We start from the raw sequence: 14,820 nt of genomic DNA on the forward strand, positions 1-14,820 counted from the left end.
CTACCACACATGAAATTTTTTACCAGTCCAACTGCCCATAATAAAGATATTAGACATCTCGCAATTTCCTTTGAACATCTGTTGCTGACGACAACAACGAGGTTAGCAGACCTAAAAAGTTAACAACAACAATGTCCAGAAGACATGATCTGGGAGCTGATATTATTGGAACAGAAATTAAATATCAATCATAATTCATGTCATGCCTACCGAAAAGGAGTTTAAACCAAAATAAAAATGGGTAAACCCACTTTAAAATAAAAATTGTACAACATACTGGGCAGAATCAGATGTTCACGTAAATCTGTTTCATTGTAAGATATTTCATTATGCTCACAGAGCATCTAACACAGTGGTTCCCAAACTTTTTCAGGTCACCGCCCCCTTGGTTCCACAAACTCATGCCCAGTGCCTCCTACTCTACACTATAAAAATCATTATTCAGAATAGCGGTTTTCAACAACCCACTGAGGAAGATAATAACAATAAAATTCAAAACAATAACAATTAATTGAATATTTATTCAAAATCCGAAGCACTCGCTGCAGGCTTGCTGAGGGAGGGAGGGAAAAGACAGCAAACGCCTCTGTTTTGCAGCCGGCATGGCGGGGCACACCAAGCAGGGTATGTGTCTTCATTAGCGACTTGGTGCTTTTGAAACATATCAATTCACCGTTAAAAGGACTCTTCTTACGTAATAAATAAATAAATAAATAAATAAATAAAATAAACGTATTAATACATGTGCGGATTCTTCCCCTATATGGCTTGGGACCAAACTACCTTCTCCCATAAAAATGTCCCTGGGTTTTAAGACCTTCTGGAGAGGCGCATCTCAGAAAAGACCACCTCTAGCGCCACCCTGCCACCCCCTTGCCTCTTAACGCCCCCCTATGCAGTCCCACCGCCCCTAAGGGGGCAGTATCGCCCACCTTGGGAACCACTGATCTAACATATGGTTACGAGACAATCACACATCCAGGCTGTATTCAGAGCTAGCCCCCCTCCTTTGCTTAAGCAACAGAACTATACCACGTGTCTTCAAACCTCACTCTCACCAGTTACAACAATATTCTACAGATTATAGCCTGATGGGTGCTAGAAGCCACATGTGTAAGACAGCTGTTAACAAGAAAGCATTAACATTCTCTGCCAAGGAAACCGACAATCATTGCTCAAAGGAACTATGCAAATCCATAAGATTTTTATACAGTTTTGCTTATTATTCATGAACTTGCCCGATTTGCATATGTATCCTCAATTTCAGAAGGGTTTTTTGTTTGTTTTTTGCACAATGTGGTTCTATATGGAGCCTGCACTGCGGATTTTGTATGATATACCTACGAATTAGGTGGGATAGCTACACGTATCTAACCAGACAAGCTGAGTAATTCATGATTCAACCCTTTACCCCATAGGGCACAGGATGTGTTTAAAGTAATGCTATTGGCAAATCATGTCCCGTATGGGAAAAAGCAAAAAAGACCCTATTCCATCCAAAACTGAGAACCATAACCAGCTTCCCCAAACATTAAAGAGGCAAAGCATCCTCCCATTCCAGTCAGCTTCTATCATCTCCAAAAATGAGTTTCTGCTGCTTTAATACATAAGACGGAAAGTTAAGAAAACAAGGCATGATAAAAACTCCCTAAAGAATTTACTTTATGATTTCATTTCTCCGTTGTTTCCTGTCCAAGTGACTAAACACTTATGAACTCTCAAGTGGCACAAATTCAGTGACCTTTGTACATGAAAAGACGCTGGCCACTTTGTGAAGATATACTTTGTTCACGTATGCAAATACACTGAAAGGCATGCACATTGTAAAAATGGGCTATTAGCACCACAGAGAGTTTCAATAAACCAAGAACCCCCTCTCCAAAGCCACCCTCTTCCAATTTCCAGACATTCAAACACACCCTTCCCAGAGCTTTCCCGATGTTGTTTGAATGCCCAGCTGTAATTGCTTCTTCTACTTCCCTAGAGCAGCTTCTCGTCCAAGTCCAGCCTTCCTGAGTAACATTCTTAAGTCTGCCTTTCATTCTGCACTCCAAGACCGACCAACAACCAAGAGTGATGGCAAGAGCCCGGAGTTTTCAACGTTCTAGACAATGGGATATCAGCTTCCCCTCCAAGCCAGGTTAAAAGAGCATTCAATCCAGTCACTGGTCACTAGCAAAAGAGACACATGAAAAACCTTAGAGCAAACTGAAACAGTTACTCTAGCAAAAGAAGGAATGTATGGGTGCACTCCCAAAGGATGGATCACCCAAGTACCAACTTCTAAGGGAAAAGAAGAGTACTGCAAAGGGCCAAACTATTTCAAAAATTCCTCCTCCATCTTCTTGTACGAAGAGACCAAATTACATTTTTTGGTGTAGATCCTAGTCCTACACTGACATGTTCAGCTTCCTCTAGCAAAAGTTAAAAGTGTAGTGGGGGCGAGGGTGCACATGGAAACACAACCCAAACATCCCCACACTCCTTTGTAGATCTTCATGTGTTGACCATGAATGTCTACATGAGGGTTCTACGTGCACTCAGCTGAATGCACTTACACACTTACACACATTTGGGAACCTTGATAAAACAGGGTTCCTGTTCTCAGCGAGGCTTGTAAGCACATTCAGCCGAACACACTTATGACTCCCCCTACAAACCTGAGCACAAAACATGCAAAAGTCTTTAGGACACACCTGAATGCCGAGGGACACAGGAAGTGGTGCTGGCTAGCCTCCAACAATTTGGCCCCTCACATACAATATGCAGGCAAAACACCTGCATGGCGCCACTGAAGACTTTAAAATGTGGACACCTAAAATGTGAACGTATGACAACCAGGTATTGGAATATGCTGGACAAGCATCTGTCAGGGATGCTTTAGGGTGGATTCCTGCATTGAGCAGGGGGTTGGACTCGATGGCCTTGTAGGCCCCTTCCAACTCTGCGATTCTATGATTCTATGTACATGTTACTCAGGAGCACTCAGAAAGCTAAGATAAGATGCGACGCCTTATCAAGAATGTGGTTACTGCAGAGGTTCCCAAATCTTGACTGGAGTGGCTGGTCAGCCAAAAGCTGTGCTGTGCTGATATTTATTTTATGCTTTAAAAACACTGTAGTCACTGCTCCTACTTTTAAGTGTTTGTTTTTAAGAGTGAAACTTGAAGCTGTTGTTCATTTTATTTATTGTTTTTTTAAGAACATAAGAAGTGCCCTGATGCTGGATCAGACCGAGGGATCCACTTTGGCCGCCCTGTGGAAGAGCAACTCAACCACTTGATCTTGAGCCCATTAAGCATTGTCTCGCTGTCACCGCTTCCAATCCAGCCATACATCCTTTACTATTGATTCCAACCAAGAAACTGAGATGTTGCGTCATTTCTATTTTGTACCCATGAGCATGTGCTGAACTGAAGGGGGAAAAAACAGATAACTTATCTGAGTGGATAAGAAGCGCCCTGATGCTGGATCAGACCAAAGGTCCGTTTAGTCCAGCACTCTGTTCACACAGTGGCCAACCAGCCATCGGTCAGGGACCAATAAAGCAGGACATGGTGCAACAGCACCCTCCCACCCATGTTCCCCAGCAACTGGTGCACACAGGCTTACTGCCTCAGATACTGGAGGTAGCACACAGCCGTCAGGGCTAGTAGCCATTGATAGCCTTCTCCTCCAGGAATTTATCTTTTAAAGCCATTCAAATTGACGGCCATCACTACATCTTGTGGTAGTGAATTCCATAATTTAACTATGTGCTGTATGAAGAAGTACTTCCTTTTATTTGTCCTGAATCCTCCCCCCCCCCAAAATCAGTTTCATGGGATGACTCTGTTTTCTAGCATTTTGAGAGAAGGAGAAAAATGTCTCCCAAAATGCATAATTTTGTACACCTCTATCACGGCTCCCCTTAGCCTCCTTTTTTCCAAGCTAACAATCCCTTTTATTTGTTTATTTAGTTATTTAAATTAATTTATGAGTTGCTTTATAGTCAAAGCTCTCAGGGTAACAAAAAGCAGAGGTCGCCATGTTGGCCATAAGCAAAACCACAAAATCCATATTAGTGTAATTAGTATTATTACGTCAAGCAAAAGACCACAAAGAGTACAAGCTTTTAAGAGGAACTATATGCCAGACCTCAGCAGTTAGGAAAGTGCATGGGCAAAAGAGTGCTATCTGGATATAATCAGAGCTGCCAGGCCCTAAAAAGCAAGAGCAATGTTTTTAGATGTGTTTGCAAAATGGTTTGCTGTTATTCTTTGGTACTTGCTTTGCAGGCTAAAATTCCCTATACAGACATGCATCCAGGGGAGAAATGCAGAGGCAAGTGGAGGGCCCATTCGCTGCATTGCTCACTTCCAAGAGTCCCTTGGCCTCCTGGTCCTCTCAGCGTGCTTCCTCTTTACATGCGCTTTTCAGTCTACTCTTACATTCACTGTTGTTCTATGACTCAGTAGCTTATTCTGCTAACTTATTCCACATGCTGATTATTGGACTGATCTGCAGAAACCCAATCCAGCACAAAACATTTGACACTGTATAACTTCCTACACTTTGAAAAGGCCCTTCCTTCCCTTTTCATGTAGGGTGCGGCTCCCCCACTTGCATGGAGTCCTCCGGTTACATCTCACTAAAATTAGTTACTCAACACGGCAGGAGCCTGTGCATCAGTCCTCCCTTTCCCCAAAGCACATTTTTTAAGAATCATCGTCGTCGTCGTCATCATCATCATCATCATCAAGCAGTATTGTTTTTAATAGCGTAGGAGGAAGATGTCAGGGACTGGGGTGACCCCAAATTGAGATATTGCTTCAGTGGTTTTGGATACTAAGGGCTAGTTCAAAAAGAACATTCTCTTTTAAATGTCCTTCACGTGTACGTTTTAAAGCCCAAAAGCACATCCATGCTTCTTTCCATGCGTTATACAAACCCTGAATTTAGGTCCAGCTTGATATTTCTAGTTTAATGAGCCACTGCTTCAGCAAAGAAATCCAAGAGATCCACTTTGGTTGCCCTGCGGAAGAGCAACTCACCCACTTGATCTTGAGCCCATTAAGCATGTTTCACTGTCATTGCTTCCATATATATCCAGCCATACATCCTTAAGTATTGATTTCCATGGGCTTGAAGCCACATGTTGCAACCAAGAAATTGAGAAGTTGCTTCATTTCTATTTTGTATGCATGAGCATGCGCTGAACTAAAGGGGATAACTTATCTGATTGGATCTGTGAAACCATTATATCATAGTTATCAGATGTTTGGGAAGCAGAGACGTGCTTTGTGTTTATACCCAAGAAGGTTTAGCACGGAAGAGAAAGAACTAGCCAGCCTCAGAGGAATTCATCCCCTGTGTTTCTGTGTGAATTACTGTTGTGAGTGTAGTCTGGAGCAGTGACTCAAATAGCAATGCAAAGGGCAAGCTTCTTGTCAGTCTGACAGTTCTGCAGAATCTCTGCATTGAGAGGGAGTGGATGATTCAATCATACCCCATGCAGAATGTGGCAGAATTCACAAAGCCCTGCAGAGGCAAGGATGCTGAAATCCAGGACCTCCCAAGGCAGCACTTGTGGAAATTCAACCCTTTTCATGCCCAAGACCAATGGCACAGGCAGAATAAAGGGGCCTTCATGCATGGATAAGACCATGGTGTCAGGAGGAAGCAAGCCACCCAGAATCTAATAACAACAACAACAACAACAACAACAACAACAACAACAACACGCCTCTCCCTTTGGATTGAGGCAGGGAACAACATTAGTACAATAATCAACACATCTTAAAAATACTTGATTTCACATTCATCTGGGTTGGGTAGGCCTGCCGGAAAAGGCTAGTTTTCAAAGCTGTCATAAAATCACAGAGAGTTAATTTTACGAATCTCCTCTGGTAGGCCGTTCCACAATCTGGGGGCGACAGAAGAAAAGGTCCTCTGGGTAACAGATGTCAGCCTAGTTTTGGCTGACTGAAGTAAGTTCCCCCTAGAGGACCTGAGTGTGCAGGGTGGACAGTATGGGAGAAGGCGATCCTGCAGGTAACCTGGACCCAAACCATGTAGTGCTTTATAACAGACCACGGGTTCTGGGTGGCTTGTTACTCATGGCAACAAGCCACCTTGGCCAGGTTTAAACAATACGACAAGCCACACAGCTAAGGGTAATTGCGCTAATATCCCCAGCATCAGCAGCAGAGGAAATAAGCAACTGTGGCTCATTTCCCCAGCCACAATTGTGCAAACCAGGTCAACGAGAAGCAGTGCGGTGCAGTGGTTCGAATGTTGAAATGGGACTTGGGAGATCTGGGTTCTAGTCCCCACTTGGCGATGAAGCTCACTGGGTGATTTTGGGCCAGTCTAACTCTCAGCCCAACCTACCTCACAGGGTTGTTGTTGTGAGAATAAAATGGGAGAGGAGGGGGATTATGTAAGCCACTTTAGGCTCCTTGCAGGAGGAAAAAGGGTGAGATATAAGTGTAATAATCAAACAAATAAATGTGTTGATTACTGGTAGTCAGCAAGGGTTTATCAAGAATAAGTCATGTCGGACCAACTATGTCTCCATTTTAGTAGGGTTACTACTATATTAATCTGACATAGTTTATGACGGGGCAGGTAGAAAGTAAATTAAGATCTGGGTGATTTACAATAGATCCACAAGTTTTTCTTATTCTCCATACTTTAATGAGAGCAAGTAAAATTCCAAGAAAAAAGATCTCTGACAAGGCTGACCCCATGCTAATTGCTTATCTCCCAGCCTCATCGTTCATAACTGATTGGTTTTAACCAGCTTTTTGTTCAGCTTAGCTGGCCAGTTTTAGAGAATATTGTGTTAGACGAACCACTGTTTTCTGGAAATTCACATGTAGATTTGTATATATTCCAGTTCATGGAATGCAGTAGATAATGGAACTCTGTCTCCAGAGCCACCATTTTCTGTTGGGCTCTGGTTGGTAGACCTCAGTCTTCTTGTAAAAACAAGACAGGTGCTGAACCTGAAGTTTGCCCACCTGTGTCCTACAATATCCTTGCTGAGAAAATGGTGGAATGTGGGCTGAAGGTGGATCCACAGCTGGTTGAACAACTGTACCCAACAAATGTTCATTAATGGCTCTGCATCAACCTGGAGGGAGGTCTTGAGCGGAATACCACAGACCATGGTCCTAGGCCCTATGTTGTTCAACCTTTTTTGTAAGTGACCTGGGAGGGTGTTGAGAAGGTACTTATCAAATCTGCAGATGTCACAAAACTGGGAGGGATAGCTAACATCATAAAAGAGAGAATCAAGATTCAAAAGGTCCTTGACAGAATGCAACACTGGGTTGAAATGAAGATGAAATTCAACCGAGACAAACATAAATACTCTTGCATTTAGATACCAAAATTAAAATAAAAGACACAAGTATGAATGAGTGGGGACTTTAGGCTCATAGTCTAAACCACTGGTTCCCAAAGTGGGCGGTACTGCCCCCTTGGGGGGGATTGCATAGGGGGCGTTAAGAGGCAAGGGGGCGGCAGGCAGGCGCTCGAGGTGGTCTTTTCCAAGAAGTGCCTCTCCAGAAGGTCTTAAAACCCAGGGACATTTTTATGGGAGAAGGTAGTTTGGTCCCAAGACATATAGGGGAAGAATCCACACATGTATTAATACCGTTTAAGAAGAGTCCTTTTAATAGTGAATTGAAATGTTTCAAAAGCACCAAAATACTAATGAAGAGTATTGGTGTGCCCCACCATGCCGGCTGCAAAACAGAGGCGTTCGCTCTCTTTTCCCTCCCTCGGCAAGCCTGCGGCTGGTGCTTCCCATTTAAAGGGGCCAATTGAGCAACAAAATGTCATTGAGCTGAAGCCAAAGTTTAAGAAATCATACCAGGAGTTTTGGTTACAGAAGGAAATAAGAATTTACAGAATAGTGAAGTACTCTACCCTAGTTACTAAACTTGATATCTAATATTCTTGCTAAATGACTATCAGGCTTTGAAAAGATGATGTCACTGGATCAAGTTCATCAATTATCTTTAATTGAATAAACTAAAAACATGTAATTGGATTTTGAATAAATATTCAATTAATTGTTACTCTTTTGAATTTTATTGTTATTATCTTCCTCAGTGGCTTGTTGAAAACCGCTATTCCGAATAATGATTTTTATAGTGTAGGGTAGGGGGCACTGGGCATGAGTTTGTGGAACCAAGGGGGTGGTTACCTGAAAAAGTTTGGGAACCACTGGTCTAAACGGTTTAATTTATTTCTCATGGCAGAGTTTGGGGATTTCTGCACTAGATGCTACTACACTAGGCCCAATAATAAATCAGTGGGAAACCGTTACTGTGGTTTTCAAAGTATTTCAAGAAACAGCTGCATCCTTCCTATGCTATAAAAGCCTCCAACTCCACAGAGTTGGAGGCTTTTCCCTTTGTAAAACCATCACCATATTCGATAGCATAATCCAACTAACTTCATTTTTACAGTAGTGAGTAAGCAGAGCCCCAAACCAGCATCTCAGTGAAATTAAATGATTTTGGATAAAAGCACCGATAGAAATATAACATCTACAACTGTGCAAACAGCTGCAGAACAAAACTGGGACAGTTTTGCTAGTTCTTCACTACAGAAAAAAAAAAAACTAACCCAGCTCTGTTTTGACGATATGGTACCTCTGCCTGCACAATCTCATGGCTAGGAAGTATTGTGGTGTGTCGGCTTAGATTATATTACTTGGCTACCCGCAGGCTTTAGTATTATGAGAGAAGGAAAAAACTATTCATTTTTTCCACCCCATGCTTAATTTTATACACCTCTAGCAGGCCTCCCCTTACTTGCCTTTTTCCTAAGCTTTTCTAAACACTCGCTTCTCTCCTGCCCCACAACAGTTCTATCAGAAGGAAAAAAGCACCCAGGCCAAGCCAAGCCTCATGTGGCTCACATTTGCTTTCTCAACTGTGTGCCAACCTGACTGGGAAGTGGCACATCCGGGAGGAGGGGAAGACCATACAAAGCACCTAAAACTGCCCACTGGGGCTTCCTACTCCACTGCACAGTGAGGCCTGCCCTGGATCCACACTGCATGTGGCTTACCTTTACTGGGTGCTCTCCAATCACGGAGGAGGCACATGCCACAGCTTGATACCAAGGCAAGACTGGCGCCAAAGAGCCCTGCAATTGCCCCACCTGTTAAAGCCAAGAGAAAATGGGGCTGAAGGCAGCAGGCCCACCCCTTAGAATCATAGAATAGCAGAGTTGGAAGGGGCCTACAAGGCCATCAATGCAGGAATCCACCCTAAAGCATCCCCGACAGATGCTTGTCCAGCTGCCTCTTGAAGGCCTCTAGTGTGGGAGAGTCCACAACCTCCCTACTGGTTCCATTGTTGAACTGCTCTAACAGTCAGGAAGTTTTTCCTGATGTCCAGCCGGAATCTGGCTTCCTGTAACTTGAGCCCTGTTATTCCGTGTCCTGCAATCTGGGATGATCGAGAAGAGATCCTGGCCCTCCTCTGTGTGACAACCTTTTAAGTATTTGAAGAGTGCTATCATGTCTCCCCTCAATCTTCTCTTCTCCAGCCTAAACATGCCCAGTTCTTTCAGTCTCTCTTCATAGGGCTTTGTTTCCAGACCCCTGATCATCCTGGTTGCCCTCCTCTGAACACACTCCAGCTTGACTGCGTCCTTCTTGAAGTGTGGTGCCCAGAACTGGCCCTCCCCACAGCAACCAAGCGGGCAGTAGCCCAACTGGTCTGACTCCCACCATAACCTGTGACTGGGGCCAATTCCAACCTGGATGTGTCAGGAAGGAAGAGGAGTCATAGAAGGAAAGGAAAAGGCCTTCTGACCAACGCTACACAGCAGGTTCTTAGAGAGCCTTGTTGAAACCTTGTGACCTGGCTGCTAGCCAAGACAGTTCTGGGGGATACTGACTGGCATCCTTCCTTCCTTCAGAGAACTGGCTGGGCAAGATATCTCAATTGAGCCTTGAATGTAACTGAAGGGACTTGTAACATGAATATCTAGGATGATGAAACACCACTAAAAATGGAATACAATTAACTAAGGCAGGAGCAGCCAGTTGTTTTGACCTACAACTGCCATGATTCTTTACCATCAGCTATGCTGGCAAAGAGCTGATGGGAGCTGTAGTCCAACATTATATAGAGGACCACAAGTTGCCCACCCCTGATACAAGGAAATTCAAAAAATGACTGATGGTTTATAAATCATGACCGCTCAGAAACTTCATGAAGCTATAATTCCCTAGGTCCCTTGGGGGAAGCCATGACTGCTAAACCTGCTCAGAACTAGGCATTTTGTAGTAGACGTACCTTCTTCCATGCACACAACCACTCCTAAGCAGAGTCGCTTATAATTCTCCCTACAGGAAATGCAATAAAATGGAACTTGGGGAGTAAAACGAACTTTAAAAGTCCCAAATGGTTACTTGTATTTCTCAAATAAAACACATTTGCTACAGCATATATAACCTTGCTTACTTATGAAGCTATATGCTGAGCCAATTGTACTCTATACCAAAAATAATCTATATTCTGCTAAAAGTAAACCTAAGCATTAAGCTCAAAATGTGTTTCTTAAATCAGTAGAATTTCCCCCAAATATCTCTGCACTGTATAAACTTATCCCAATTCAAAAGCTTTGCTCTCTGTCAGTATATTTCCAGATGCTGAGATTTGGGGGCAAGGTCCCCTTCTGGTTGCTAGAGGAGAGGTATGGGCAACCAAGGAGAGAATCACGGGGGGAGTCTCTGCAGACAACATACCATACATTTTAAAACATATTTCCACAATTGTGAGCGCTAGAAACTATTCTCTCTCTCTCTCTCTCTCTCAGATCAAAAGCTAAGATTCTCCGGAGATTGGTTTCAATATCACATTCCATTCTCACACGAGTTCATAGAATCATAGAATCATAGAATAGCAGAGTTGGAAGGGGCCTACAAGGCCATCGAGTCCAACCCCCTGCTCAATGCAGGAATCCACCCTAAAGCATCCCTGACAGATGGTTGTCCAGCTGCCTCTTGAAGGCCTCTAGTGTGGGAGAGCCCACAACCTCCCTATTGGCCCTCCTCTGTGTGACAACCTTTCAAGTATTTGAAGAGTGCTATCATGTCTCCTCTCAATCTTCCCTTCTCTAGGCTAAACATGCCCAGTCATAGGAGTCATAGAATAGTAGAGTTGGAAGGGGCCCATAAGGCCATCAAGTCCAACCCCCTGCTCAATGCAGGGAGTTATCTGAGCTCTTTACCTCAAGGGTAAAGAGGCATATGAACCAAGAGATTAGACTATCTAGCAGCATTTTCTAGTCACTGCAACACGTTGCTGCTAGTCCACGACCATCCAGCACATGGGTTACATTTGCATAGTAAATTTGCATACACACACACACAAACACACACACACTTGCCCTGTGATAAGGAACCTGATCCAAATGGACTACCTTTGGCCCCCATTCCTCAGGGCCATTTACCATCCACTGCCTTGTGGGAAGGAGCAGGAGGCTGAGAGAGGAACGCAAAAAGGCCTTAACAGCCTGCTCCAAATGGACTGTTCTGTGGTCTCTTCACCCCAACCCACCAACTGCATTGTTAAAAAGATCACGATGACTTGTTATGTTCTGGTATGCTTCATTGCAATTTTATTAATGTACACTGATGCTACCTTGGACCTTGTCACCTTGGACTTCTTATATCATGAAAGGTAAGGTATAAATAATCATAATAAAGGATGACTCATGTAAGCATGAAATGTTAATGTCTAAACTGATCCTCGATCTGGGCCAGACTACAGGTTTCCAGGTAGCAGCTCTATCCAGTCTCCTTCCCCTTCATACAAGACAGGTGTCATAAATCACCAATACAGAGCAATGAACGTTCAAACAGGCATCTCAGTGGCAAAGTTGCCAGGAACTATGCCTGGTTATCAATGCAGAATATGCAGCTCTCCAGATGTTGTTGGACTGCAACTCCCAACAGCTCTAGCCAGCATAGCCAATAGTGAGGGATGATGGGAATTGGAGTTCAACAACATTTGAAGGGCCTCCTATTTTCCATTGCTGCTTTAAATTAGGTTTGCAACATAACCTTGAGGCTCAGGTGACCTCAGTGGCACGGAGTGCCTTTTACAAACTCCGGTTGGTGGCCCAGCTATGCCCCTATCTGGACAGGGATAACCTGGCTTCAGTTGTCCACGCTCTGGTAACCTCCAGTTAGATTACTGCAATGCACTCTACATAGGGCTGCCTTTGAAGACGGTTCGGAAGCTGCAGCTCGTGCAAAATGCAGCGGCCAGATTGATTTCGGGAACCAGAAGGTTCGACCATATAACACCTGCTCTGGTATGTTTCCAAACCCAATTCAAGGTGCTAGTTTTGACCTATAAAGCCTTACATGGCTTGGGACCACAATACCTGACGGAACGCCTCTCCCGACGTGAATATACCCGGTCACTACGTTCAACATCTAAGGTCCTCCTCTGGGTGCCTACTCCGAGAGAGGCTTTATGTGTGTTTTAAAATTTAAAATTTTGTATACTTGTTTTTATCTCAATTTTAGAATTTCTGTAAACTGCCCAGAGAGCTCTGGCTATGGGGGTGGTATATAAGTGTAATAAATAAATAAATGAAGAGAAAGAAAGGAGTGAATTTCATACTCAGGATTTAACCACTACACAGAAGGGAGCATTAGCTAATGTATGCAATAATCACAAAAGAACTTCCAAGTTCTCATGCAAAATGCTGCCCTTTTAGAACCTAATGAATAGGGGCCCCAACAGAATTAAAAAGACATAGTTGTGCTGTCAAACTGTATAGAATTCTGTAATGCTCACTGTGAAGACTCAACAGTGAATATCATATTAAGTCCATCATCCTAAGAGAATCAATTATACGAAGTCCTCAGCAGGAGAATAAGCATTTATTTCTTTCTCTTTCTTTCTCTTCTACCATTCTTTATTTGGGAATCTTTTTTTTTTAGGTGAAAAGTGGTTTATAAATATTGTAAATAAATAAATTCTGTCAATTTTCTCCTCGTAAGAAGCAAAGTGGTGACAGCACCTTCATGGCATGGTCATTGGTTCTGCCTGCTCAGACACTACTCCACTCAGGCTTCAGCTGATATGCAGGCCTGGATTGAAAGATTCTGTTGCCTTGGTCCCTGGCGTGGCCCATACCCCTTGGCCACTGATGTCCCAGTTACCGCCTGGCCTCTGCTGGTACACCACACCCAGGGGAAGATCAGAAGGAGCAGCTGCAACAAAGTTTGGGTATGACCCCTCCAAAGGATGTGTAAGGCAGGGACTGGGGGGCGAGGAGAAAAAAGTAAAAATAAAAGCACCTAAGGAATCACCTGATCAGCTCAATAGGCAGAGTCAGTCTGGGAGGGCAGTGCACACATATACACACATCACTGAAGAAACAACTTTTGGCTATGTCTACACAAGAGAGTTATGGGCTTAATGGGTGGTGCACACAGTGTTATACAATTTAATGGATGGAGGAACATGGAGCCCCAGATTATGAGTCAGCATGAGAGACATCTAAGCTTTTGAGTTCTGTGGCTAAAATAACCGTCCCCAGTATCTACCAATATGTGCAGCAGCAGCATCTGGCCAACATAGGTAGATAGCTGTTCTCTCAGCTGCCAATTAAAGTCTATTTATTTTTAATTTATCAGGGTGTCTGGAGGCTGTGATGGCTGCAGCAACAAACAGCATTTGGTAGCAAATCACTCCAAGTGATGGGGAGAAAGAGGCTGTCCCATCAGCCTCTCTCACTCTTGGCTTGGCTCTCCGTTTAAAACTAAGTAACAAACGAACCACACTTTGCTGACCAGGGTACAAGGATCTGCAGGAAGAAGAAAGGAGAGAGAGGGCCTCCAAGAGAAATGTATTTATTTATTTAAAACATTTGTATCCTGCCCTATATTATTAAGATCTCAGGGTGGTGTACAGATAAAAGCATACAGTATAAAACAATAAATATGCACAGCTAAAAACAAATTAAACCATGAACCAAGTTAAAACACCCTTCATCCGTGCACCAAGAAACATCTGAATTTCATAACTGGAATTAAACACGGAGGCACATAGAGTTGATTTCTCTCTCTGAGATGCCCACGCATCTCCCAATCCAGAAGCCATCATATGTTCTTAAATAGATGGACAAAGTTCAGCGAACCATCCTTCTGCCTTGATGTGCTTTGCTATCTCAGTTCTTGCCCCAGACACTCATCTTTTTCCCAGTGCATATACTTGTTGACTTTAAAAAAATGGTGCAACTGAATGTAATTTCACAGCCCTTCCTGGGTTTCTTATGCAGAACAAGAGTATAAATCATTCTGTTCACTTTCTTTTGAAAACTGCCTTTGATTGCAAGAAGGAACAAAGAACATTTCCAAGAAAATGTAAGAGTTTCCATATTGTTATCAAGAAGAGAGTTCAGCCTGCAAGTGATAAACCACATGCTTGCAGGTGTGAAAGCCCAGCTCTGCTAAGAAACAGTTCCTATTGCATAGATATTAAAAGCATTTTTCAGACAGGCTAATACCAAAAACAAATTATGATCATTTCATAAGTATTTCTCATTTTGCCGCATGGCTAGATAATTGATCTCATTTTGTCATTTTTTTGGGAAAAATATAACTATTAAAAAGGTCAAAAGCTGCAGCACTTTGATGAAATTCTTCCTCATCAGAAAACAGTTTTAGTCAGCTTAAGAGAAACATATAGGTGCTATTCATTATTTACAAAACTTATTAACTGGCTTTCTGTAGTAAAAAATAGCTTGGATGATGTATAAAAACCATTCAACAAGAATAAAATAAAA

General features: G+C 43.0%; 1 protein-coding gene across 2 annotated transcripts in view; it reads right to left on the reverse strand.

Moving 5' to 3' along the window:
• ATF6 (activating transcription factor 6) overlaps nucleotides 1–14,820 on the reverse strand; it is a 129,216-nt gene that overhangs the window by 29,532 nt on the left and 84,864 nt on the right. The window lies entirely within an intron of this gene.

The sequence above is a fragment of the Elgaria multicarinata genome, chromosome 1 (genome assembly GCF_023053635.1).
Source record: "Elgaria multicarinata webbii isolate HBS135686 ecotype San Diego chromosome 1, rElgMul1.1.pri, whole genome shotgun sequence".
NCBI lineage: Eukaryota > Metazoa > Chordata > Lepidosauria > Squamata > Anguidae > Elgaria > Elgaria multicarinata.